The following is a 19,906-nucleotide window of genomic DNA, read 5'->3' on the forward strand; positions in this document are numbered from 1 at the left end:
TAGCCAACATGTGATTTGTTCAATGGTGCTTTAATTGTGACTTCTCATTTATAAAGACTTAATGTAATTATCGACCAGTCATTGATGTTACAGTAGTTCTTCAGGACACAAAACAGAAAGTGGTCTGTACAGTGGAATCTTGCAGCATAAAAAACGTCATTGAATATATTTTTTAATCAGAAATCCTGCATACCATATGATTTACAGTAGCGGTCTGTGTATATGTAATTTTGTATAGAACAGAAGGATTGAAAGTGCTGGTAAACACTGTATCATAACACTTGTTGTGTTAGACATATTATGTTGGTGTTACACATTATGGACAGGTTGATTCTACTTTTTTTTTTAAATTTTGCCTACTTGTGGGGATAACAAGCAAGAGCAATCAGAACATCTATAAATAGATTAACGATAACTTGTTTAACAATCTAAATTTACATTGTGTAAATCACAATATTACATCAAGCTAATAAATATACGAAACCTTGAGCGGATCTAGAAGGCATCACAAAATTATCTGAAATACGCCTTGCACCCATCTGGCAAACATAGATAACCTTCAACGCCTCTCCTAGGAAAAATGTTATGGATCCGCACATGAATATCCTATTATTCTTTGCGAATGCGCAGTCGGATGGACTGATCTCATTTTGATTGTAAATAGATAGTTAAAAAAAATCGGATCTGGCAGTGATAACCGCGACCTAGCTACTTCTTTTGCAGGAAAGCACCATATACACCCAATTTTGCTTATCTGGAAATGATATGATTAGGCATGGCGATGGGGTATGTATGTTCTTTATAGTAAGGTATTGATCGAAAATAATATATTCACACAAGGTACGTGTAGTAAGGTAAGGTAATGTAAGTTTGATCTTTTATAGTTGAAAATTTTTAGTTTGATGCAATTTCTTAAAATAAAAAAAAAATGCAAGTCAGAAGTCTTAGCCTAATTATACTGTAATACCAGTTAACTGAGTCAATAAATCGATTTAAAACTTAATATCTGTCTATTGCATTATTTTTTTCCTCTCTAACATACTTTGATATCTCTAACAAAGCACTTGTTCAATACAAATCATAAAAGTGAAACGTGAAATATGAATTTGAAATTATATGCAAAAATTTTACTACAAAGTCTTTTTATATTACATTGTATAAGAGAGTTAATCATGAGAAAAAGTATTAAACTATAAGCTAAATGAAAAAAAAAGCAAAAGTAGAGATACCAAATAAAACACCAGTAATATATATAAAATTTGGCATTTAACAAAATATATACATATTCCTTTGAGTATGCAAATACAATTACAAAATCATAAAAGCGAACGAAACGTGAATTATCAATTGTAACTATATGCAAAAATGTTACTAAAAAGGTTTTTTTTATATTATACTGTACTCGAGAGCTGATCATGAGGAAAAGCATTGAACTAAATGAAAAATAAGAAATAGTACAGATACAAAATATAACACCTGTTATATCTTATAGAAAAACATACATTAGATAGTCTACAATGTATTTCACATTGGTTTCGAAACACGATCATCATTTTTTACTCATTCAAAAAGTAAAAATTTGGCATTTAAAAAAAGATATACATATTCCTTGGAGTTACATGTTTTCATATCGACGTGAGTCTGCTAGCATGTAGATACTGTTGTCAGTAGATATATCTACATCGCAAATATCAATGCGTTGTTCAGTTGGTCTCCAAAGGGTGCTAGTGATGTGTTCTGACATGACAGATCCAACGTAATGGGCGTTTAGTTTTATTTGTCTTGAGTAGAATCGTCTGTTTACTAATTCAATGATAAGAAGAGTTGCAATGACCAGTACAGCTGAAACCCCGACGACAATTCCGATAACCATTGGGAGATTTGAATCACCTGGCAATTTCTGATATTCTAAGAAGAGACAAAGAAGATTAAGATATGCAAAGGGTAAAAAAATATTATCTTCATTCCCTATTCTACTAAGCAACACCATCTCATTTTCTTTGGGGAGAGCATTTCATATTTAAAGTATATGATGACAGTGTTTGAAGTGATATTTTGGATATGAAGGGTTAATGTTGGGTCAAATTTTAATATAATTACAAGATCATTTCATGAAATGCTTAAGCCAGCAAAACAAAAAAATACATCAACCGGCTTTGATGCAGAAATTGTTTTAGAAGTGTTAAGGAGGTTGTTGGTCAAGTTTTACTATGTGAAATTGAGCTTTTCTCATCATTATTGACTACATCTTAGAATTATGAGATAATGTCGTAATTAATATTCTCTTTTGAAAACATAATCAAAATGCATAACATGGTACTTTTACAATACTCGCCTGTGTTCCAGATCGTATTTATATAATGAAAGAAAATGTACCTTTTTCTTTGTCAAAGTTCTGATCATATCTAAATGGATTTGGGGTTACAAGTTATTAATGTGATAAAGTGGATAAGTTTTGATTCGTGATTCCGAAAAATGGAGTAGATTTACATTTATATAAGTCTGGATACTATTCACAGTCAAGTTTTAAATATTTCTTCCTGTATCATGCTAGTGCCTGTCTAATTCCCAAGGTGTTAAACATTGAATATGTTTGTTTATGTGCAAAGGTGATGCTGATTTTCTTGTTTTCATCTTACTTGTAGCCGTCCAATAAGTGAGCAGTTTTTACCTGTCTCTGTCCTTTATGTTTAAGAATGGATATTTTTTAATCCATTGTTTTGAAGAATAGACGGCTACAGTTAACCTTTTGGATTGTTTTTAATTCTAAGAGTATTTTATCTTGTATAAAGGCCAAACACGAAATCCGTTGACAGCATATATTTGTTTACAAACATTTTAGATAAGAATAACTGCATATCTGCAAGGCATACTTAATTATATCGGGTTGTGATAAAAAAAAAACAAATATTTGTATTGTTTGGTTTATTAAAATTATGTGGCTTTTATTCCAACTTTAGATCACATATTTGTCAATTTTTTACACTGTAGCAAAAGTGAAACAATTATCTAAAAAACGTCTTTCTTATTTAAAAGCAACGCAGCTTCGTGATGAAAAACGTTGAAGGCAAGTAAAAAAGAGTGTATTGTAGATGCCTTGTTTGTTTTCTTTTTTATTCTAACACAGGGCGAAATACAATCTTTAAGCAAGTCCGTAAAGATGACTTAAAGGTGGCGTAAAGGTGGCTTAAAGAATATACAATCTATAAGCCACCTTTAATTCACCTTTAAGCTTAAGTCATCTTTCAGTGGCATTTACACTCCCATTAAGTTGTCTTTACACCTTCTTTAAGTTCCCTTTAACTCAAGTTGATCAAACTGAACATATTCATCTTAAAAACATACATTAAATGCCAAAGCTCTTTTATAGGGATGGGAAGGGGTGTTCCGAGTGATGACATAATTTTCAAGGGGGGGGGGGGGGGGGGGGCTGGTGTTCCAGGCGGTTTTAATTGTCGCTCAGTTGAACATCGCATGAAGGTTGCTATCATCAACACCGCTCAAATGGACACAGATTGCAATTATAGAATTCTTTATTATTATTATTTTTTTAGTTTCAAAATTATTGTAGGGCTGAGCGCAGTCTCTGTATCTAAATCTGCGCATGAAATTATATATTAGGTATGTTTGTTTCCTATTATTAATTAACCGGTGAAAGCTCTTATTCCAGATCTGCTAGATCCATGTTAAAGATGAAAAGACTCTCAACTGCCTTTGTTATATCGGGCAGTATACTGCTTTGTTTGTCTAGACATAGTTTTCTTCGTTTTTGTAAATCTAGTTAGAATCTATTGTTTGTCCAACTTAGGAAAACTTCTGAAACAAACACAGAATTTACAAGATATACACAACAGGTTTGTCGTGTGCTGAGATGCACGTCAAGGTTTCTATAGGCGTTGAAATCTTAGTACGATAAATCCAGTAAATGAAAGTTTATTTACATTTGTAATTCATTCTCAAAGTATTATTTCCTAATTCTGGGTTTTAAAAATGTTACGTCTACAAATTAAAGATACAAGTAAGTAAGAGTGAAATCTAGAAGCTAATTAATTACTGTATTGGTGATCATAAATTGGGTTAATTATTTTAAAATATGTATCAGGGTTCATATGTCACATACCCGGCCGGGTACATCATACACTTGCATGTACATATATATGTATACATCATTTGCAATTGCCACATGCAGTAAATACGCCACCGGTTATTAGTAATATTGTTTGTTATAGAATTGATAGTTTAAAAATCATGTATACATTTAAATATTTAAACATATATCATTTAATCTGTTATTCTAGATCTGTTGTAAATGTATAACAATCAATATTATTTAAATTGCACATGCTGGAACGGCGCCGTGATCATGAAAACCGGGAATTTGCGTAGAACTAATACTATAAGAGGTTCAATGCATTTAAAAATAGTTTCATTTGGTGAACGTATATCAACTTGGTAAAAATTTATTAACTAAGTACTAGTAAGCCTAACAGTTTCCATTCAGGTATAATCTATTTTTTTTTTCACTGAAGACTAAGTACCGTTTTTCATTCTACATGCATGCATGTAATTTATAAAGGAATTTTAAGTTTACTTAAAATGCTTTAGATATATATATTGATTTTACAATTTTTCGCACTACGAGTTATCGCACTTTTAAATGTGCATTATCAAGAAGAAGAGAATGCTCTATTTGGTCACGTAATGTTGGTGTCATCATTTGACCAATGAAATTAAACGCGGAAATTTTAGCGACTCTCTTTGTTTAGAAAGACGCGCTAATTCACTTTCTTTCATGACGCCGCACGGGTAACATCTTTGAATACTGATTCTGTTCCTTCGGACCACTTCTTAAAAAATCCACCACCTCCCCTCCACCTTTCCAGTGTTAAATATTTTATATCATTTTCTTTATTTTTCTTTTTTTTCACCTTTTCTTTTTTCATGCATGTATTTTTTTGTAGATAATGATGTACCCGGCCGGGTATGTGATATATGAAACCTTATTCATATTTGTATATTATTATTAATCACTACTCGGAAATTAATTATAGTTACATCATATTAAGATCAAATGCATGACTGTGACATAATTCAATTAAAATTCAATTGTACATCTGTTGTAGTGTTACGTAATATAATTTTATATAATTTTACGCAATGTGTTACAATGTTATGTAACAATTAAAGTCATGCAGGTGGCAAAGAGCAACATATACCATGTCTTGTTTTGTTTATATACATTGTACATGTACATTGTATTATGAATCAAAATATAGAGGTGATGGTCATACGTAAAGTAAATTACATAAGTTAAAGCCCTTTCATACGGAAATCAATTATGGATAAATTGAATATAATTGATTGGTACAAACCTAATGGAAGTCAAAATCTTTTCAAGTAAAAAATACACACTCATTACATTGATTCAATAGCCACCAATTTATAGGATATAAAAACCTCCTATTAGATATAAGTTGCTGTGGCGCAGAGGGAGTGAGGTGATGCCAGTAAACGAAGGGTCCCGGGTGTAATCCTCGTCTTTGGCGTTTTTAATTTTTTTCATTCTTTTTTCTATAGCAAAAACCGTTTTTAATACCCTTTCTGTCATAAAGTTAATACATTTTGTTGATAAAATAAATTAAGCACAATATTGAATTAAAAGACTTTTATTGACTTGGCGTAAGATGGCGTAAAGGTGCCCTAAAGGTTGCTATAAAAAGTTTGGACATTAAGGACCTATAAGTTGTCCTTAAAGGTGGCTTAAATGTGCCTTAAAGATAGTCTTTAAGCTGCCTTTAAGCACCTTTAAGCCATCTTTATGCTTTCTTTAAGCCACCTTTAAACACCAAATATAGCTTAAAGGTGGCTTAAAAATCGTCTTTAAGCTACAATCAAGCACCTTTGAGCTATCTCTATGGAGAATTTAAAGATAGTCATTCATCCTGTGTAATATAAAATTGCTCATTGTTTGCCTTGTGGAGATCTAAAATATATTTGTGCTTTAATAAATAATAATTTCCCAAATGTTTTATTTATAGTCTGCCCCTAGATAATTATGTCGCACATTTATAGTAAGACGATTTAAAAAAAAAACATTTTAAAAATACCTGTGAGAAAAGTGCAATTGAAGTCGACAAAACGGAAAATTTTATCTTCATTGACACTTTATAGTTTTTTACTCACAAAATATCACAGGAACGAAAACTGATTATCTACAGTACCGATCAGACCCAACCTAACAGAAAGTAAACCCCAACTAAACCCTGGGATTACTTTCTGGGTTTACTAGAATAGACTCAGAGTAAACCACAAGCAAACCCCAAGTAAACCCAGAGTGGACACAGATAGTAAACCCCGATCAGAAGTATACCCTGAAAGCAGACGCTACATGTGTATTCGGAATATACAAAGGGCAGGAATCACAGGCAGTAGGATGGTAAGATAAAGACGGGTCTGCTTCACACTTCAGTGCATATAGTTGACTCCAAAATCAATTCTCGAGTAAACCCGAAGTAAATCCCTAGTAAACCCAAAGTAAATCCCGAGTGGACACAAATTTTCAAATAGTAAACCCAAAGTAAACCCAGAAAGTAAACCCGGGGTTTAGTTGGGGTTTACTCTGGTGTTAGGTTGGGTCTGATCGGTACTATATATTACGAAGGAAAATGCAAATATATTTTCTCCATTTCGAAGTCACAAGGAATACCTCGCTTAATTTTTTAAACGTTTTCGTCCGGATACTTTCAATTCTTTTGGATTGGAAAATCCCCGTGGATTTTTTTTTTATATATTTGCATCCGTATATTGAATCATGACAAGCTAAAGGAAGCGTTTCAAAAGGGAAATATGTACTTAAAAATAAACAAAATGTTGAACAATTTAAGAAAATGTGCGGAATAAATATCTTGGAACAGACTATAGTACGCTATAGCTCATATATACCTCTGTCAATTGTCCCGTCCTGTGTCAGACACCCAACGGTTGAATTACATATTTCCCGGTTACAATGTGAACAATCCTGAACTAATGATCAGTTTTAAAAATACTTTATAATAAGGCAACAACTGAAAGGGTCCGCTTAATATAAAGGATGAAGAACGAGATTGATTTCTTTTGAGAGAACCACTTTATCCTTTACAAATGAGTTGGTGTTAAGGATAAATAAAGAAGAGACCTTTTATTTTGATCTATGTCCGAAAACAATTTTTTTGGTTAAGAATGAACAACATATGACTAAGGGGAGACGACATGCGATCCTTAACCGGATTCTTTTAAAATCTGCAATAATCATTACATCCAATTTATCAGCTTCTTTCCGTGTATCTGTGCATCTTTTACAAAAAGAGCACTATTTGAATTAAGCAAAAACCAGCGACGGACAAGGGACAAGGGGGTAAAATATGTTTTAAGCAAGAATATACGAGACTGGTTTATTAGTGTAAAACTTGTTTTAAAGTCATCAAACGATCTCACTAAAGAATGAAATGTAGAAATTACAAGCAGTGTTCTAAATCAAAAGTCCTAAGGAAAAATAAAGATCAGGAGCAGAGTATAAGCAGAATATAACTAACGTTATAAATTGTAGAAATAAATTAGGCGATAGCAAAAAAAATGATATCAGACAGGTAGATTTTGAGTTACAGATTTATTCATGGTAACGTCTTCAGTGTAAAATAAGAAAACTATACTTGAAGAAATAGATTCACACAAAGATTTGCATTATAGTTTACATTGAACCGACGAGAGATAAAAACAGAAAACTTTCTAGAAAAGTTACAGTTCAAAGACAAGCGGACGGATAAAACAAAATAGCAAATCGGAAAACAGATTTTTAAAAAACAATACACATATTGATATTGCTAACTAAAATAAATATAACAAATCTCATTTGATATAAGCTCTTCTATTCATTTTAGTAAATTGCCACATTAATAAACTAGGATCAAACAATGTGATAATCTCTAACTGAAAAAATATATTATCATTAATTTTATTCTAAAAAAAGTGTATACATCAACTTTAAAAGTTCAAATAACATTTAAATAAATGGATACGTTTTCCCCTTTAAGTTCATAAAATAGAGAGAATTATGATAGTTTAATTTGCATCTGTTAGAAAATTGTTCTGTTTTAGTATTAGAAAGATTAAAATGACAGTTAGTGCAAATGTAGAATCTTACTTGTACTACTCTGAGGTTGTTTACCAGTTGTCATACAACCAAAAGCCAAACTGCAAGTTTCCTGACCACACAATGAACAATCATACTGACAATTTATTCCATAGTTTGGATATCTGCATGGTCTTGAACAATTTATTCCATAGTAACCAACCGGACAATCTGTCAAATCATAGAAAATAAATTTTTCATTGGGTAACTAGATAAAAATCAAACAATATTTTTGTGTCGTACTATGATAAGTAACACAAAATAGTTTTAACATAACCATATATTTTTGTTAATGTATCTCTGTATAACGAACATTTAAAACGTAACAATACGATAACAAAACATTACAAAGAATATACATCTACTGACCAATGCACTTGTCCACCTTGCTCCATTGGCAATCCTCAAGACAGTTTTCTTTTGATTTCCTTTTTGACAATAAAATTAATTGTTTTATATAAATAAAAAAAACAATCATTGTTTTAAGAAATATACAGTGTAAACAGTGTATGTCAAATTGATAATATTGGTACTAAAAATACATTCTAAGAGGGAATAGTTTATTAAAACACGAAGAAGAGCAAAAGCATCTTCTTCAACCCAATCATTGGACACAAAACTTATATATGTGTCATAAATGAATATACAAAGATAAGTATTTTTTATACGTTTAGGTTTTTCATTTCTAAGAATTTTACCTTTCACAGTTTAAAGACGCACATAACATGGTGCAGCAAACCGTAGTGACTGCGACATACGTCTGGTATTGTATCCCCCTGTACTGCATGGTTGATACATTCTGATGTTTCAGAATGTGATTCACATTTCCTTTTTTTTTTTATTAACTAGGGCATGTTTCAATTTTAGTTTGAAACAAGGAAAAAGAGTTTAACAGTAAAATGATAGAATTACCACAGCTCTCCATTATTAAATGACAGGAACATCGTTCTTGGGTGTTATCAGAATATTCTAATGCTAAATTCATCGACTAGAAAAGAACAAGTTGTCATTTAACAATTTTACCGCTTTACTCGGTTAAAAAATACAGTCGGATTTGGTTATATATCTTCCTTGCTTAGCTTCTCAAAGTGACGGACCTAAATAAGCGCAATGGATCTGAGAGTGGCATAGACCATCTGTACTGTGGTGTGACTTTATTGTTGCGCTTTTTAGAGTAAATCGTATCTCGGGGAATCTTGAATTTTAAAGCCTTTATATCAAATTATGATTCTGGTAATAAGCGTTTTAACATTCTTATTGTTCGGATTACAGTCATTATGATTCTCAGATATATAATTAAATGCGTGATGGAAATTAAGCATGTGATATCTACTGAACAACTTTATACATTTATTGTGTAATGATGAGTTTATTATGAAGATTTATTCCCCCAAGAAAAATCATATATAAATATGATTTTTCTTGGAGTAAAAAGCTTTCATATTTCCCAAACATTCGTGCAATAAAAGTTTTATTATACCTTACAACAAATGATTATACAAAATAGTCAATCTGTATTAATAGAGAGGTTTAGCAAACAAACGTGTACGCGTACGTGTACGTGTAGAAAGGAAAATATGTGCATTACGTCATCAGTTTGTGAAATGACGAATTTCTACACGTATGTATCCGAATGAACATACGTGTAAATTGCAAAGTACCAATAAAGTCAAGCTTGTGGCCTCTGTTTCCCTGTTGGCTATTTTTTTAACAAATATGTTTATTTGTCGTAAGCCTTAATATTTAATGCGAATACTGATATCACCAAACATAAATTTTTTTTTTTAAAATGTAGTATGTCATTGGAGTTTTAATACACGTATCTCTTTCTCCAAAACATGCAATGACTCTGTTATTTTATTCATCTGTAGGTACGCGTAGTTCTAACTTGTAACCTACAGGTGCAAGTAAGCGTACCCGTTGGTCTCCTAAACCTCTCAAATTTTTCGACTTGCCGAAATTAAAAACGTCGTGATTTTGGTTTTTTTTTTCAGATTGTTTCTCTTTGTGTTCATAAATTTGAATCAAATATAGTAAAATTGATTTTTGCAGCATAAAGAGAACATTTTTGATTTTATCATTTTTGTCAATATGGTATGCTCAAATTGGCTTTTTCATACCTTTTGGATAAGAAAATACTGAGAAGAGGTGAGACACGATATTTATTTCCCGGGAGACACGACGTTTTTTTCGCCCAGTCACATGACTTTCTAGACCAATCAGATGACGCGTTATATAGAATAATCATATTGAGGTGCAAGAATATTGAATGTCCTCTTCTATTTACATGATTTATTTGTAGTCTGATAAATTCCTGAATGTGTAACATAACCAATGATAGTGTTTAGTAAATTGAAAAATATACGATTAATTCGAATTTACAACGTTTGTTGTTATAATCGTATAGTAACATACCAGGTCAACGACGTCACCTAATCACTTAAGAAATATAATCGCACAGTACACATGAACATACGTTCGGCAAACACTGATGCTTAAGTCATCAGTGGAGTTTCATCTTCTCCAGTCACCGTTTGAAGTCTAATTAGCTTGCCCTCATTTGCTTTAAAAAAGAAGAATATTTGGATGGACTGAATTTTAAAAAAATGCTGTAGTTGTTCTCACTAAATACTATTTAATACGAACTGTTATAACAATAAAGGATACCTCAATGTTTATCTAGACATTTTAAGAGGTAAAAAAAATTGTGATCAGCTAACATGACATTTAACAACCTTACATTTTGTATTTCAAATACATATAATCTTGTATTAAACAGAAAGATTGCAATGAAAGTGCTGGTTAACACCACATCATAACTTTTGGTTTGGACATATTCTGTTTGTGATTTACATTTACTTTTTTCCTAATTTTGCGGACGTGTGGGGAAAAGGCAAACGCATTTCAGAACTTATATGTACTACAGTAACAATCACTTGTATACATGTACCAGTCTAACGTCACATTATTTTCGTTCAATAGCATATATGGATCTGAAAGCAGGTGCCCGGAACCCCCCCCCCCCCACCCTCCCCTACTGCAAAATTCAAATTGCTATAAATCAAACTCAGGCAACACGGATAATCCTTAGCCCCCGTCCACCCCCCCACCCCCCAAAAAAAATCTGGATCCGCGCATTGTTCCCCCTTAACTCTGTCTGATTGAACTACTTTTTCTTTGACTTAAAACAAATATCCCTAATTTAAAGAACAAAACAAAACAATGTATCAAAAGTGTCCTTAGGTAATATTTTATCACTTGTGTATGTAGCAATGGTTGATTTTCAAAGGATATTCAAAATACCCATGCATCTACACATTATTTAACAGTGTTCTTATAATAAAAATGATTCCATTTTTTCAGCTGTTATTTTGAAGACGCATTTGATGCAGCCTTGTAAAGATGATTCATTTTTTCTTATCTTGGTTAAGTTTTAGAAGGTTCGATGTCACCTTAAAAAACAATTTCGCTGATGAACGTTTCAAGTCAAAAGAAATATTTATTTCAATTAAAGATTAGTCTAAGTTTGTTTAAGTTTACATTGATGTCTTTGAACAGGCAAAAATAAACATTTTCTTTTCAATCAGTTACTATAAAGTTTGTTGACAAGGGTTTTCCACATTTAACAATGTTGCAGGAACTGAAATATATTTACTCGTTTAACAAAGAACATGAAATTCAGGAGAGACATAGTACTCTTTAGAAAAGTCGGAATAAGTGTCTTTTTTAAGAATGTTTTCTGATTCTAATGTTTGTTGTAGATTTACCTATTCAATATTTAACTACATAAAATAATTTGTATATTTCAAATTCTGCAATAGCAAAACCTAATCATTACACTGATGGATAGAGTACACATAGGTGTACTAACATTACATTAAAATTTTGTAAATTAAAACGTATACATATAAAGAATTGTAAACAAGCAACTTTATCACATTTTTATTACTTTTTACAATTAAAGTTTAGTTTTCGAAATGAATGTTTTCCAAATTATATTTAACCTTCTTGATACAACTTATTTCAATCAAACTCTTATTTGAAAAAGAATATAAAAGATAAAAACTCGATTACTTTTTTAACCTTCTTCCAAGGAATATGCAAGTCATGGAAACAAATATGACAAAAAACCCAGACGTTATTAATCCAATAATGACAAAATCAAGGCCAAAGGAGCCTGAAAAGAAACAATCGGTCAGTTAATGTAGCTCACTACTCTAAGGCTTTCACTTTTAATGAACCTACGTCATAAAATAGCGATTTAGATGTTTTGTTAATCTGCCTGAATGTATCGATTTGGTTGATAATTGGTTAAGTATAGAACTTGTGAACCGCAGATCGCGATTTCTAATCAGCATTTGTTTATATCTACTTTTATTCATATTTCATTTTTTAACTCTTTTAAATCTAACGTACATATTTTTAGCCTCTTTGACCTGTTTACTCCTTCTACATCGGGTACCTTATAATTGAATGATTTTCTGTTGGTTGAGGACCATTATTAAGGAATCATGAATAAGTCATACATCAATACATTGTTTTCGATATAGATTAAATGTACCCTGATGAAATGGTGCATCAGTACTAGTTGTCAAACAGCCGAATGTTGCATTGCACTGAAGACGATCACAGTGTGAACAATCCTGTTGACAGTTTGTTCCATAATTTGGATACCTGCATGGTCTTGAACAATTAGTTCCATAAAAACCAGTCGGACAGTCTATCATTAAATGAAAAGCTATGTAATCATTAGGATCAACAAGAACGACATATGTATATAAAAAATATATTGAGATGCAAAAAAAGATATTTGATATATATTGTTGATTTTCCTTTAAAATATGTACCCTTATTGCTTTTTATTTTTGGTTGTATTTGATAAAATAAACAACTGTTTTATTCGAGGAATAGGGAATCATTTAGTATTATGAGGGATCAAGCATGGTCGGGAGCGAACAAAGGGCTTAATGATAGATTTGAACATGCTCAACTGCTCAACCGTAGTTGATCAATTAATAATATTTTTTAAATGATTCCTTATTACTTATATCTATATACTTTTAAACAAATAATCCAATAAAATATGAAATTGTTGATATTTGTACGTTATTGGGAGTTGATTTTATTCAACTCTCCTATGCAGTTACTCAAACAAACCGAAAGTGAAACAGTGTTTGGACACCAGCACAGACCATTGCTACTGACAAATTTTAGTTCTTGAAAATAATCGATCAATTCGATGTAATGTATGCTAAAGCATTGTTTTTCAAGGAAACTTTTTTATAAATACCTAGAAAAGAGTCAGATTTTAAATGGTACGAACAATTAAAAAAAAATTTGTAGTCGTATGTATTCCTACGCCAGAGTTCAACTCGACGCTCGACTGTCTCCGTAAATCCTTGTCGGAGATTTACGGTGTCAGCCGAGCGTTTGGTTGAACGAGATTAGAGTTCAATATTGCTTGCATCCATACAATTTTCGAGAAATATTTCTTTTACTGATACATAGCTTGATTGAATTTATCTTATCTTTAAATTTTATTTAACATGATTCATATGGGGGTTTCTCGACATTCTTGTCGAAAAAGTCTAAAAATTCATATTATAAAAATGTGCGTAATTCAAATTAGAAACTACATGTACTTGTCATACAAAATAACATATCATTGATTTTAAAATAAACATTGACAAAATCAACTCCCGTCAGTTCTTCAGTACTTTGATTTTTAATTTGTATAGCTATACAAACCCTGCCATCATCATTTTCGATACTTATGAATGGTATTGAACTATGTGTCACAAACCTTATTCGTATTGTTATCACAGAAAAAGATCTAGACACTGGAATATGTTAATAAACTACCGATTGATAGGCTATATATTATGTTAAACTGACCATGACATTGGTTAAGTTCCTTACTCCATTGGCAATCTTCTCGGCAATGAAATTCAGAAAACCTAGTCAAAAATAAAATAGATACTGTGGAATCATTTTAATTCGTTGTGATCAATGTTCATGGGAAGCCAAATTTTCCTGGTTTGAGGGGATGTAAGTTCCTTGGTAGTGTAATCGGGATAAATTTAATAAATATAAAACAGGTGCTTGTGTATAAGTTTTGGGGAATGTAAAATCGTGGGTATTGGTTTCCCACGAACGCCTTGAACATTGGTCCCTCACGAACAATGATGATTTCACTGTAATTAACTTGATACTTTGCAGAGAAATGTATATTCATTTGATGATTAATTATATATATATATATATATATATATATATATATATATATATATATATATATATATATATATATATATATATATATATATATATATATAAACGAATAAGTCCTTGGTATAGTTAACGACATAGAAAAAGGTTTTCAGTAGACGATAACACAATAATCCATTTCTCTCTAATTTAATCCAGAGCGCTTTCGCCTGATCGGCTCTTCAGTGGATTTCAAATTGTAACAGAAATAACAAACGTTGACGTCGTTATTATGACGTCATAAAGTAGACAACGTCACGAACAGTGTAAACAATGTTTGGAGATGACGGCAAATTATTTTTTACAAACACATGTAAACGTAATAAAATATGTACAGATGATATTGTTTTAAAATAAGAGGTTATTTAAATGAAAGCTGAATGAAGTCAATGCAGAATAAATAATGCAATTATCTATTAGGTTTAGGTTTAAATTTATTTATGAAATATTGTTCTTTTGCAAGTCGCAGCTGATCACTTTCCTCGCGTACTTTGTAAAATGGAAAAATTTCAAACCGGCCTCTCCCGCACACATCAAAATGTTCACTACACGGAGTGTTACGAACAGAAGGATCCCTTATCTGCTGCTTATGTACCCTCACACGGTCGGCTAATTTGGTCCCTGTTTGGCCAATGTAATTTTCTCCGCATCCATCGCAGGTCATGCAATAAATGATGTTTTGTTGTAACCTACAATCCTAGAAATCATAATATTTTCAATACCACTAGGTATTGTTTACCGGTTTTACATCAGTCCAATATTTTAAAGGATATCATAAAGGAAAACAATCTTATCTACAGCAGAAGACAGCCCCCTAACCTTAAAAAACTTCTTACCAGAGCCAACTTTACTTCGACAAAAGAAATGTTTCGGGTTTCTAAATGCGAGGATTCTTGATGTGGGACTTGCGCCTATATTCAGACAGGACAAACAATTTCATTCAAAAACGGTACAATTTTCAAAGTCAACTCCAATATGAACTGCAAATCCAAAAACATCATTTTTTGCATGACCTGCGATGGATGCGGAGAAAATTACATTGGCCAAACAGGGACTAAATTAGCCGACCGTGTGAGGGTACATAAGCAGCAGATAAGGGATCCTTCTGTTCGTAACATGCCGTGTAGTGAACATTTTGATGTGTGCGGGAGAGGCCGGTTTGAAAGTTTTCCATTTTACAAAGTACGCGAGGAAAGTGATCAGCTGCGACTTGCAAAAGAACAATATTTCATAAATAAATTTAAACCTAAACTTATATATATATATATATATATATATATATATATATATATATATATATATATATATATATATATATATATATATATATATATATATATATATATATATATATATTGCCAAGAAATGGACTATGTTTATTGATCGTCTCTCATTTACATGTCCAGATGCAGATGCTATATCTTTTTCTACAAATACATTTTTTCCTAAATATATTATTACAAACTTGTTATTCTTACCTTTCGCAATTTGAAGATGCGTGCAAAGTTGAAATACACAACAGCAAGACTACAACATAATTCTGGAGTCTCATTCTGCTAAATTATATATTTGATCGCTTATGGTCTTGAAACAATATTTTTCCGGTTTCTAATTATGAAAACTGGTTTTTTCTCCTAGACTTTATCATTCTCTGATTATATTTAAAGCCGGAAGATTTATACGTAACGGAAATTAAAATCAACTGTGTTCTATATGCAGCTGAACAAATCGATGTAATTCGTGAATGATTTATATACATGCGGACGGAAAAAGTGGCAAACAGTGTCATGTTTTAATTTTTCATTGAGCATCACTGCTAGATGTACAATCGCAGTTAAAACACTATCCACGGTATTTTCAATGCATCAACAGTCATGTTTAATCATGAGATTTTGTAAATATCACGCACTTATCAATTTCGATAAAATGGGACTCAATATCGTATGTTTCATGTAGCTTTTTAAAAAAGACACCATGTTACTCGTCAAATAATAAAATCATTTTTTAACGAAATCGTAGTATTTGGAGAAGTTTGTTTGTCTGGGTTTTTTTTTATCTTAAATGATAGAAGTCCGAGATGTTGACTTGTGTCCACTTTTACATGTAGCCTACTAAAGAATTATTCCTTAGAGATAAATGAAAACTAATCACAAGACAAACGGTGACGTCATGGTTGCAAATCTATATAACCCTCAAACTATATATTTTATAAATATATTGGCGAAATTGTTAATGTCTTCATCAAAATGGTAGTTTGAAATCATGAAGTTTGACTTCTAATAGTTAATAAATTCGATCGGGCAACATCAATTTTATCCAAACAAATTGTTATACCTAAAGGCCATGGCCAATTGTGGTCTGAAACAGGGATACTTATACAGGGTATATATACAATGGGCAAAACATGGTAACTTGAAGGTGATAAAACGTGCAATGATAATAAAACGTTGCAAGATTACATGAGACACGTGAAACAACTTCTAATGTTAAAAACACATGCAAAGACATCTGCAATTCATCTTACGACCCTTACAGACGATGCATCATTTTTGTGACTACAAAAACATTAAAAGACGTTTGTACCAATGTCTGTGCGTTGAATTGTGATAATTTGGATCGCATTCGGTCGCGACTGAATAGTGTGCATGTCCACTATTTTGGGGAGACCTGATGCGACCACTAAAGTGCATGCAACGAATGTGAAACATCGTGCAACGTATGCGAGAGTTCGTGCGAAGCTAAAATAATTCAATAGCAAAGTTTTTTTAAGTGTCCGTGTGCCAATTTGAAAGTACCTTTATTCTTTAATGATGGTGAACAAATAATGTGCAAGCTTGGTGAAATTTCTAAAAGTGAAGAAAACAGCGCAAGTCGCAAATACTATATAAAATATGCTGTGGTAATAGCGAAATAAGTCATTAAATAAATTTTAAAATTTCCTAATACTCGTCTTTATGCCTTTTTATTATCCTCTCAAACATATACGGTAATAGAGTATTAAATGTACGATGTGTAATCAAAATTAAATCATAAAAGCAAAACTTGAAATATTTAATAAATTGTAAAATTTGATATACACATGTAAAACCTTTCGACAAATATACTGTGTACGAGAGCTTTGAAATTTGTTGAACTTAAGAAACAATTTTTCAAAATGTTGAAGAAAAAAAATCTGTAATATTTAGCAGGAAAAAAAGCCTTTACATAATCGAAGATTTATTTCACATTGCTTTCGACATAATTTTTGTACTCATGCAATAATTAGAAATGTATATAATATCTAAACGGTGTGACCGTTGGACCGAGCGCAGATTTTACACAATGCAGTTTGATTTTTGTAGAACAAAATTTATCTGAAACGTACACAGTAGGATCCGCCTAGTTGCCTACTCAAATCATTAGCCAAAGCTTAACTAAACATCGCGTGCTCAGTGTACATTATGACGTCATGTTTCAGACGTAAAACGTACACGTTTTGTCTTCGGAAATAGCCGAAGAGAGTTACGTTGTTCCGAACTTTTTTTTATTTGTTCTTTCATTGTTTATCAATTTAATTCACCACGTATAACACAACATGCGGGGTGTATGCTATGTTGTACACGGGGTGTATGCTTCCGAAGCGAGAAAACGGTGTCAAAGGTCCGATATTTGTCCAATTATTCAATTAAAGGACTTATTTTGCCAAAAAGAGTATGCTTACGGAAGAAAGCATGAATTACGGAATGCATAGACACGTTTTATTCCATTGTACATGTTCTAGTTTTCTCAAACACCTCAACACAATTGCGACTGTCAGGGTGAGTTTGACCCTGACGTACGTTAATGATCAAATATCTGGACAAATGTTCCGTTTATCATCACTGTTTTGTTACTAACAATTACATACCATCAGTGTTTGATTATTCATAAATTTTCTGTGAATAAAATCAATCGAATACAGAAATATTTGCGAAAAAGTGATGTTGTACACGGGGTGTAAACAACGTGTTGTACAAGGGGTGTATACAATCGGTATTTCTTGCAGAAACTAGTGCATAATATCAATGGAAAATGTTTAATGCTTATTTATTTTGATAATGTAGCTCTTTATATTGTCTTGGATTCTAGATTATCATGTATAGAGCTTGGTTAGCACAGCACACGGTAGGTACAGACTTTCAACAGTGTATATTGATAAATCTTTTGATCAAATGTTTTAAATTAGTCCAAAACTGCTTTGTAGATGGAGATAGAAATTGATCATTCAGAGGAAGTTCATGATGAAGAAGAATCCTTAATATGCGAATTTTGCTCAAAGTCATTTAAACACAGGTCGTCCTTGTATAGACACCTGGAAGCTCACAAAAATTAACTGTTTAAAGAAGGAGTCTTCTCGTTATCAAACATATTTCTTATCATAAGAAATTCATGAAATTTTTACACAGTCAAACGGATCATATTACCAAATGATTCTATCAATTTAATCAAATTTGACCTTTTTGTTTTCGCATAAAGGTAAGGTCAAGGTCACTACCTTTTTCCTCAACGTAAAGGATGATAAAAATAAGTGTAGCTCTTTGTAGTTCTGTAGACATTTATTTAAGATTTGAAGATTCTATTCTTCTATGAAATGATAGAATATCAGAAGGTCTATCAGCTTATACTACTAAATTGGAATAAATATTTATACTAAAATTGATATTGCGTAGCCCGCATTTCCTCTAATTTTCTTACATTTTGAAAAAAATGTTGATTATTTTTTTTATGATTCAAATTATAAAATATTTCTGATTTTTATGTAAAATGACGACTTTATATAAAGATATGAATTGACAGAAAAGCTAATATATTGACCATTTAATAAGAGAGAAAATCTGATTTTAGTGATTTTTTCACAAAAATTAATGTATAGAATGGGCGCTTTATAAAGCTTATAAAAATGTAATTTGATAGGCAAATCGTATTTTAAAAACATATTCTGAAACCCAAGTATCATATCATTATTTCACATTAGTAAAAAAAAAAATCCAACATTAATGTGATTGTTTTTTAAATGCTAAAACAGACTCATTAATCTGCAGCAATTCCGAATTGCAAAACATGTGATATTTTCTTACGCCAATATTACGCCAAAAATATAGTCCTTGTTAGATTCTAAACATTGATTACCTTTTCTATGCCAAGTTGTATGATAGTAAAAATGTAAGAAAAATATACCATTTTAATTTCCTTTTATCTTGATTTAATGCACAATTAATCAAATTTACGTTTGACAAGTCGAAAACCAGAAAAGACTCCTTCCTTAAATACAATCAATGTCCAAAAACATTTGCCACGCGACATTACTTGAATCTTCATATTAGCAATGTCCATACAGAGCCAAGAAACCTCCTCTGTCCCCATTGTGGTCGAGCATACCACACTTCATGTGCATTGTCAAACCATATAAGGTTTAAGCGTAAGGGTGGGGGTAATGAATGTAGCATATGTGAA

General features: G+C 31.7%; 1 long non-coding RNA gene and 1 other non-coding gene across 2 annotated transcripts in view; both read right to left on the reverse strand.

The window, feature by feature from the left end:
* LOC117692162 (uncharacterized) overlaps nt 1-11,148 on the reverse strand; it is a 36,275-nt gene extending 25,127 nt beyond the window's left edge. Inside the window, exons 1-2 of the transcript XR_010709692.1 lie at nt 8,866-11,148; nt 8,537-8,595 (exon numbers count right to left, since the gene is read on the reverse strand). This is a non-coding gene — a transcript (uncharacterized protein). The remainder of the gene's footprint in view (nt 1-8,536; nt 8,596-8,865) is intronic.
* A 143-nt stretch (nt 11,149-11,291) lies between these two features.
* LOC136271647 (uncharacterized) lies at nt 11,292-16,076 on the reverse strand. The gene is made up of 4 exons (XR_010709582.1): nt 15,913-16,076; nt 14,063-14,124; nt 12,729-12,887; nt 11,292-12,344 (listed from the first exon to the last, which is right to left on the reverse strand). It is a non-coding gene; the product is annotated as an uncharacterized lncRNA (long non-coding RNA).
* Between the last annotated feature and the right edge of the window lie 3,830 nt (nt 16,077-19,906).

This window comes from Magallana gigas, chromosome 9 (genome assembly GCF_963853765.1).
Source record: "Magallana gigas chromosome 9, xbMagGiga1.1, whole genome shotgun sequence".
Lineage (NCBI taxonomy): Eukaryota > Metazoa > Mollusca > Bivalvia > Ostreida > Ostreidae > Magallana > Magallana gigas.